Consider the following 10,101-nt stretch of genomic DNA (forward strand, 5'->3'; position numbering starts at 1 on the left):
TAAAACACCGTCTCACATGAATATGTATCAAGATATTTGAAGACCGAGCTGGAAAAACAGCCTTTACAATATAACCGTAACACCTTCTTCAATTCTTCATTGCAGGTGCTGAAATCTAGTCTATGAATACTAAAAAAACAATGTGCTCACGTCCATGCGCCAGTTGCTGCAATGAATACAGCGCGAAATATATTCATGCTTCTTGGAACAAAAAATGCAAAGTCATTGAAAAATTAGTAATTCTGCAAACCAGCATGTCTCTCTCTTGTAAAACATTTTCTGACCTTTCTCTTGCTCAAATACAAGACGTTTGATGCAAGTTTCACATCAAGGAGTCAAGAGGAGTTCTCCTTGGTTTGATAAACAAGATTTGTATCAATCTGGCAGTATAGTTGATATCTCTTCTTTCTATTCCTCCTCTTTGAAATGTGAGTTCTCTTCTTAACACCTACACCAATCTCATAAACAGAGGTAAAAAAAAAACATACTAGCAACTTGTGGTGTGTGACACAGTAAGTAAATGGGCAGTATATAAAAAAAAATCCACGTACTTGATGTTTATTATCATTAACTATCTCTAATATATCTTAGATCACAGACGAGTTTATGCTGGAAAGGCCTGCATTCTGACTAACCTCATTGATGGGTTAACACACTCTGACAGGCTCTGAAACCTTAATAGCAATTTTCCCCAGCTGTGGTAACCGCATGGATACATTCATGCTGTATGTCTGTGTGCATTTGTATCTGTGGCTGTGTGTGTCCACAGCCAGTCAGAATGCACGCCAACCCATGTATTAAGAGTGGAATTTATGCAAAAGTCCTCATTCTGCTGTCATTTCCCTCTGAAGTCCAAGCTCAGTATTTCCAGGCACGAATTTCTGAACTCCGGAGAGAAAAACGAGGGGAAAACAAAGTTGTGGTGAACAAGAAAAACAGAAATTTGCACTTTGCACATGGTGTGGAAAACACAAATGTTCATCATAATCAGAGCCTTTGTCCTCATACTCTCCCTCCTCTTTTGATACTGTTTTTGACTCACCCTTTCATAGATGTCAAACATCATGATAACTTCATTCACCACTAAGCTTAAGTGTGTTTGTATGCTTAACCATATCTTGTTGGTATATTTAACGTCGTTAGGCTATGCACACACAGATACAAGATATTGACTGCAGTCTCGGTGTCTAAAAAAACAATAGTTTCTTTAGTCTTATTGGTGTTTATTGACAAAGCTAATGAAATTACATTAAAGTGCATGCAAGTTTGCTAGTTTTACTTTTTAATGCATTTCCTTTTCCTAAATGCCTGTTATGTGTCTGCTCACTTTGTGCATTCTTGTCTTTAAAGGCATGTCTGCCACTGTCTGGATTCCATTGTGTGTTTGTGTTGCATGTAGGCATTCATGCATGTCTGTGTTTATCGATATAGCTAATGGATTTTCTGCTGACCCAAAGTTTGTTTGTTCAGAAACTTAATATGGCAGTTGGTTTATGAGGCAAGCCTTCAGAATAGAAGCATGACTCATGACTCTGTCTGACACAACCGTCGATGACCTGACACCCATATCAGGTAGCACCTATATCTGGGGAGAGGGGAGAGGGGAGAGGGAGGGGATGAATTCTGATGATCAATAGACCATCAAGGCAGGATGACATTTTAGCCTGATGGGAGGGGTGAAAAACTGCTGAAAGAAAAGATAGAAAGAAAGAAAAAGAAAGAAAGAAAGGTAATGTTAGAGGCTCAAAATCAAATAATTTAAATAATTCTCAGTGGAGGAAGGATGGGGATCCTCAACATCTGGCTATAAGTGACCTAAAAGAACATATGCAGACATTTAGAATCCTCATCAAGTTGAGAATGAGTAAAACAAAGAGTGAGTGTGATCACTAGATACATAGTAAATCAGCCAGGCTGCAGACAGAGCATTATTAACACGAGCCAGGTAGACAGACTGGCTTAAAAACAGAGCAGATGATTTCCACAGAGGGTTCAAGTCTCTTTCACTGTACAAGTTGAGTCACATCATGCTGTCTACCTTAAGGCCCTTCTCATCCCTCTGAATCTCTGCCCTTGCCACATGAAAGCAGACTGCAAGCATTTCTAACTCTTGAAAAGGATTTGAGTTGAGCCCTCTATAAAATGCTATATGTCCGATGGTGACTGAGAGATTGAAAAGAGATTTTGTGACACCACAAAGAGCGACTGAGATGAATTCATGGCTGCTGAAGAGCATCTGGATATGTGAACTAAATTTGGGCAATCGCTATGAAGTGAGATTACACTAAGCTACAGAATCCATTCATTGACTATTCATCTCAGCGATGAAATACAGCACAGCACGAAAGCTTTAGGCACTTGTGAGGAAGTTCCATATGGTTCAGTATTGATGTCATGAATATTTTTTATATATTAGCAACCTTATTCAAAGTGAAGCATACAGAAGAACTGAAATACTGAACACTTAACTTTAGGTATTAAAACTACTTGGCCAGGTAAGCCACTAGTTAGGTTTAGGAACTGAAAGTATGCTTTTTGAGGGTAAGGGTTAGGGGTTTTAGGTCTTAAAGGTATTTGAATAGTTTCAGGCATGTGACATGTTGGCTCAGGTTAAGGCATTAAAGGGAGTTCCAAAATGAATAAAGTTGTGAGTAACAACAATGAGTTGTCATTTTACAAAAACCCTTTTCACACATGGCATGCATAACATGAATGGCTTCATCAAGCTGTTGAAACGATGGCATTCGTTCATTCAGAAATAAGTAACTTCTGTTAATGTTCCTTACACTTCATTCAGATATGCTTGTTAAAGTAATACACCATTTGTGCGGGCGCGATATTTACGATGGACAACGGATAAAGTGTGGTACAATGTAATAGTCTTTATAGAATCAAAGTATTCTCACAACATGATATTCTACTGCTGAAACCATCGATATAAGCCTGCAAAGTTTGTGTTAAACACAACAACGGTAGATGGAAGCAGGTGAAAATGTCACCTGTTCTGCACATTGAAACTAATGGAACAGTAAGTGCTTTACTCTGAGGGTATACATGCACTTCAGTTACAGCATATCTGCTTTCAACTCAACAGAAAAGTTCATTTACTTCACCTGAGGACGTCTGCTCGGCACAGACACTGCTGTTTGTAAGATTGTTAGAAGCTGCACAACCACACAACAAAAATTAAAATCAAGCTGACAAGCATAAAGCACTGTGTTAAACAAAACAGTGGGGCGAAGGGCGCAGTTCGATATATTGATAATATTCAGAGAGCAGATGCTTCACCTACAGCTTCAATACATTTCTCTTGTGTAAGTAGCTCAGACGCTGAGAAAACATTTTTTTGTCGAAATTGAAATTTGATGGAAAAATATTAAGCAGTAACATTTGAACTGTGCTTTTATGCGTTTATTCATCAATGCAACCTTTAGAGTTCCTCTGAAGAGTTAATTATTTGTTTGTGCCTGTCCATTAATGTGACTGCAGCAGATTACACGTGTGTGATATGTTACTAGTTCTGACTCAGTCACATCTTAAAATGTTACCGTAAAAGTGGTTATAACAACACGCAGCTCAACTATATCCTCACTAGAACATAAATAAACAGTTGAATGTGCAAATTAGGCTTTGAAAAATATATATAGCAAAGCCGTGATGAGTTATTAAAGACCAAAGAATACTACTACTACTACTAATAATAATAATAATAATAATAATAATATGAAAAGTCATAACAATTGTCTGACTAAAAGTAACAAAGGTGAAAGGAATGTTGACCTGATCCAGGTAATGAATGAAAGCTCATTCAAATAAAAAAGAACATGCACCTAAGTAAATAGGAACAGGAAATAAAAATATGTAGAGCAGCTGGAAATAAATTGGGGGATGTTGATGAGGAATTATATATCTCAGACTGATGACTTTTATTCACAGTTAAGACAGTTTAGCCTGAGTTGCACCACGGTCAATGTAGCTTGATCACTTTCCTTGTATTTCTCTTTTCCCTCTTTGTTTTTTCCTGTCTCTCACTGTCCTCCCCTCTTCTCTCGTTCTATACCAGCCTAAAGTTCCCCCGCCATTGTTCAGACGAAAAACAGACGATGGATCATCTTACCTTTTCAGGAAGACACTGAACAACAGACAGAACCTAAGACTCCCTAAAAACACAAAGTAGAGGAGGAGGAAGTGATGGCAGTGGAAATGGGTGAGTGGGAGGGATGGAAGATTTTGATATGGGAAGTTTAAAGGAGAGAAGAGGTGCCATGGGGTTTGTGCTTGTAACAGGATGTCGTTATTATTCCTGAATGGCAAATTGTGAACTGACAGCAGTAACCAGGCTGTCATCAGACAGACAATAACAAACAGTAATACAAAATAAAAATCACCAACAGTTACTTATAAAGAAGCTGCGATCAATCAAGATTGACTCAGATTCAGACACGAATGGCTTCATCAGTCTGTTAAAGCAACGAACTCAGTAATTCCTAAAATAATAATTATTTCGTGTTTCTCAGGCTTCACTCAGACTCACCTATGGTAGTTTTCATGATTGGACAGTGCATCAAGTGAACAGTATCACTGAAGTCCTCATAGAACATATCCCCATAACAGTTCATATTAGCGTTCCAAGCTGGTAGAGGTTTTGGGAAATATATCAGCGTTGTCTGGAAGCAGTAAGAAATATTGCTTTTTACATGTGCAAGCTTAAGTCAGTGTTACTTGTGAGGGTATAAGTGCATTACAGTAACAGTATAATTGTCTAATTAAGAAAAAATATTTTCTTTAACTTCAGTTGAGAAAAAAGTAAATGCTGTTTATCAGATAAGAACCTACAATACTCTGTAAGTTCTCCTTAAGTTACAGTTTCCTCACACCACTTTTGTTTAACCATAAAAATGTATCTTAAGCTAAAAAACATGCTATGTTGTGTCAAGGAAAATGACGGGGGGGTGAACACAGTTGAGAGTAATGATATATGGTCTGAGAGTGCATGAAACTGCAGCCGCAGCTTTCTCATGTTTATTTAGCTCAGACACTGTGAAAAAGTTTAGGTGTTGCAGCTAATTATTGTGGCTGAAACCATGGAGGTAGAATGTATGAACAGTGATTTTAATTGTTTATTCAATAACCCAATCTGTTGGATTTGTCTGAACAGCTGATCAAAAGCCAGTTTAACCCACTGCTTGTGTGTCGGTCCATTAATGTGAGTGCAGCACTTCAGACTTCTGCTGCATTGAAAGTGAAGCTCATATATCAGATGGCTCTACACACAACATTGATATGTTAAATTGCAGTCCGATTAATAGAAAGTGTGTGTGTGTGTGTGTGTGTGTGTGTGTGTGTGTGTGTGGGGGGGGGGGGGGTAGTTGAGTGTGTGTGAGGGGCTATTATGAAGTTGAAGAAGGAAAGAAAAAAAGTTGAAGTTGGCTTTCAGATCAGCTTTGGCACATGCTCGTGTAGCAGACGAAAGAGGCAAAAGAATCCAGTGGAGGACAAAAAATATAATAAAAAAATCATCAGACAGATCATATTGGCCCTCTTTAATTTAATCACTTAGTATTAATCAAAATATATATATAAAAAATAAATAAATCTCTCAGAAAATCAGACCAGGATCAACATCGGAGTCACTTTTAACCTCAGTACACAGTTAAAAGCTAAGAACTCGTTAAAAACTGTCGCACCAAAGTCTTTGTAATCTTAAGATGTGACAGCATCATGTTTAATACGGGATCTCTTTACATCCTTACCACACCTGTCTGTAATATGGGCAAATTACACATTTGCTTGAGCTGTGTTCCAAATTGCTCTATCTTGTTGAATGATTTTATAATAAAAGTGGAAGAACCCGCAGGCCTTGATCAAGGTATTTTGTATCCTTACTTATTTTGGAAAAGCATTCTTGCGAGGAAAAGAAAATCAATGGAGTTGGGGTAACAAAATGAAGATAAAAGGGAATAAAGTTACCAGAATCTTTATAAAATCAGCACAAGTCAGCCTCCAGAACCATCAGGGCCAGAACTTTCCCATTCTTTTATTATAGCCTCAGAACCTCACACCAATCAACATGCACACTGTTCTGGTGGAGAACAGAATTTTAAAAAAATGACGATTCCTTGCCAAAATTAACATTAAATAGAGTCTAAAAAAAAGTGTTCAATTCATTGGAGAGGTTGCCATTAAGAGAAACTGGAGCCCTCTTGGACTGGACCCCTATTTAACAAGACAAAGTTCTTTCTTTACTTGTTTTTGTAGAAAGGAAATGTGCACGCAAGACCCAAAATTTATTTCTTTAGGCCTACCTGTTTTCATCTTGGTTCAATAAAATGTCATCCAGGAGCAGATAGCGGTTTAGTAAAACAACAAAGACACATTAATACAGCAACAAAAGTAAATAACAGGAATAATCACATGCACAGAGGCACCTACTTTGGCATACTGCCTCATCTAACTCAAATCCAGACTGTGATTCATGGCATTAACAGTGCACCTGATACTTGGCACTATGAATGACCTTTCATCAGTCAAACTGGATTACCTGTCCGATGCCACAAATTCTTAACATGTTCAAATAAGCTTAACTCTAGCAAATTAGCTGAAAATGTCTGTAAATGTTGTTGCATTGCTTTAGAAACATTTCTTTAGCGTTTCAATGGCCTTAATATGGTGCATGAAAACCCTTTTTGATACTGTGGAGCCAGCTCAGAGCTCTTTAATGTTCGGGTTTGAGAACCACGTCGCTGCGTCACTTTGAACGTCATCAGGCTGAATCGGGATGAGAGCTTTTGCTGAATGTTACTCCACCTGTTCTTAGTGTTTATTGAATGATGGTGTATTATCAGAAATGACTATAAATTAAACAAAAGTTTATTTGTTTTCCACGGATCAGTAAAATGTTCACCGCGTTCTATTTTCTTCTGATTAGTGTCCTTTTTATCCTTGTGATTTCAAATGCATCTTAAATGTTTAAGATGTGTTTAACAGTTCATTTACTTTGTATGCACATCTGAGCCCTTTTTCAACATCTTTACGTTTAAGTTAAGAAATGATTGATAGCTGCAATGTACAGATATCATACATCACTGAATGTGCTTTGCAGACACATCTGTCCACTTTGCTGTTCCACATCTGTCCTTTATAGAACAATATTGTACATGCATCTCTGTATAAACCCAACCACGTTATTGCATTTCAAAATGCGAGTAATAATGGAACTGATGCGCATGATTTCATGATAGAAAATGCCGATGATAATTTAATTGCCTCATCAATTTAAGGATTTAAGCTGGGGGTTTTTTTTCGGGTTTTTTTCATTGTAAAACATTCTTGTGTAAAAAGTGCACTTATAATCTCTGACTTGCCCTGCCTGTGAGCCATGTGCTGTATCAGGGGACTTTACAGAAAGCCGAGACTTCTCACACACACACAAGGGTGGGTGTTATCGTCGTGATCAGGTATGTATGAGAAAAACGACACACACAGACTCACTTGCCCTCTAGATAAGGAGGTACAAGTTTCCAGCTTTCTTCTGCAGCCATATCCTGTTACTAATACTCTGCCCTGGGCACGCACACCTACAAACACATGTGCACACACACACACACACACACACACACACACACACACACACACACACACACACACACACACACACACACACACACACAGATATTCAAGCAACAACAGTGACCTGGGGCACAGGAACATCAACTTCCACCGAGCCTCAGTTTCTCACCCTATTGCAGTGTTTCACCTCTCAATCACCTCTTTGCTTTTCACACCTGCTCTGAGACAACTGAAAAGGCAGAAACGCAAATACAAGTGCAAGTATTGATTGCTCATAAAACCTGTATGCAAATTATCAGGTATCAGAACAAAATGAATTTTGCATAATTAAATGATGAACAGGCAGAAGAAGAAGAAGAGCAGCTGAAAAGTACTTAACTAATGAGTAATGATCCGTGGCTTCTCTGGAGCAATTCACTTCTGTTTTCACTACTTTGACAGAATTGGTCAAAACGCCATTGTCTGCTTGTGTATTACAAAGTAAGTCTGATTCTCCATTTTGCAAATATTTACCCTCAAACGCTTCACAAAACAGCATTTAAAACCAATGCTTTCCATACTTTGTCTGTCTTTGTCACACAGTGACTTTCATGACAGTAATATGGTCATTCTCCGGTGTACATTAAAGCAAAAATAGATTTAAAAAATTGGTCATTCTGATAACAACGTGTATTGTAAAAGTATGTATTGAAACAACAAACCCATCAAAGTGTAATAGGAAAGGTGCCTTCACAACCTGACTTCCTGGACAGGCTTACTGTAACAGTGTTTCAACATTGTGTTGATTGATACGACATAAGAAAGACCAGTTGGTAGGCAAATACAGACCGTTCTCAGACATGGATTAGGTAAGTATTAATAACTCCAACAATCTGTTAAAGCAATGGCAGTCATTTATCTTCCTCGTGACTTAATTACACAAACCCATAAGTAATGGAGAGAGCCACTCTGCATGTTTAATATTTGTCATTCCCACAAAATGGATGGCGCATTAAGTGAGGTTTAATGCATGAGGTCAGAGTTTTCCACTACAACAGGTCATCACGACCATTCACATTAGCCTGACAAAGTGCATTGCAGTTGTGTTAAACACACTTTTCACTTTTAGTGTAGAAAATATGACTTTTCACTCAAAGTAACAAGTATAGTTCTCGTCAACTTTAAAAAGTACAATATCTTTCACTTCACCAGGATTCAGTGTTTCTGCTGCTCGCTGCTGTTGATCAGACAGACAGACAGACAGACAGAAATAGTTTTCCTTAACATTATTAGTTAGTATAAGTATGAGTGACAACATGGTTTTTCACAGTGTCTTTGCCAAATGAATGGGTAGAAACACCTCTGCTCGTGTGTAGCCTCTTATATATCAAATAGGTACTGATGCAGTGACAGTGGGGAGAGTACAGGTGAGCAAAGAAAGACTTAACCTCCCCCTGTCCCTACTTCTTCCCCACTCTGAAACAGGTGCGGCTCACTTCCTTGAGGCCAGGTTCAGAGGTCTTGAACTCAGATGCAGTGTCATGGAACATGTGAATTTGACTCTGAAACTTTATATTTCCTGACTTCTGCAACGCACATTTTGCTCATCTGCATCCTTTAGACTGTCACTTCCATCTTGGCTATACTCCAGCTGCTTCCCTGTCTGTCTGCTACAAATATAAAAATATAACTAATTAATCTATTGTCCCATGTCATTGCAAAAACCTTCTCCAGGGTTCAGTTTGAAGTAATTTAACCCCATATTTAATTTTGTGCGTAAGGACACAGATAAAAAACAAGCATACATTAAAAGACATTAGTCCTTTTGAAGGAGTACTTGCTGATGTTCAAATGGTTCAATGAAAAAAATTAGTACATGTTAACCTTTGAAAATTTACAACATGAAAATAGAAAATGAGAGTTTTAAAGGAAACCTGCTTTAAAACTCTCATTTTCTATTTTATTTAACAGCTACCGTGTGACTCCTCTCTGATAATATCAACAGGAAGCTCGGCAGAAGCACCAGGATAACTTGACCTCCAAACCCAGAAATACACACACAAACGCACAACTGAGTAAGGTCTTGATATGTTCACTCGAGGCCTTAAGAGTCACATTAAATGAGCCTATCGACAGTTCACGCACACACTAACACACACCCACACACGGTGAGTGGGTGGATGGACAGCTCCCACAGCGCTAAACGGTAAACAGCAAGTTTTAGGTGACATGACTGGTATGTAGAAAATGCTCCTTTATAATAAGCTGCTCCTGCACTGCAGGGCATTTCCATCTCTCTCTTTCTGCAGATGTGTGTGTCTGTGTTGATGTTGATCAACCTTTCAGGGTGAGTGAACCCATCAAAACCAGCTGCATATGTGTGTGTTTAAGTGGTTTAAGCCAGCACAGATTAGATGCGTTAACAGCTGGACACACAGTGGCCAAATGGCTGCAAGAGATAAAAAAATAATAATAATTATAAAAAAAATCACTTGCACATGAAGGCCAACATGCTACATTGTGCTCTATTTGTCAGAATGCATGATATCAGTC

Source organism: Odontesthes bonariensis, chromosome 2 (assembly GCF_027942865.1).
Source record: "Odontesthes bonariensis isolate fOdoBon6 chromosome 2, fOdoBon6.hap1, whole genome shotgun sequence".
Taxonomy (NCBI): domain Eukaryota; kingdom Metazoa; phylum Chordata; class Actinopteri; order Atheriniformes; family Atherinopsidae; genus Odontesthes; species Odontesthes bonariensis.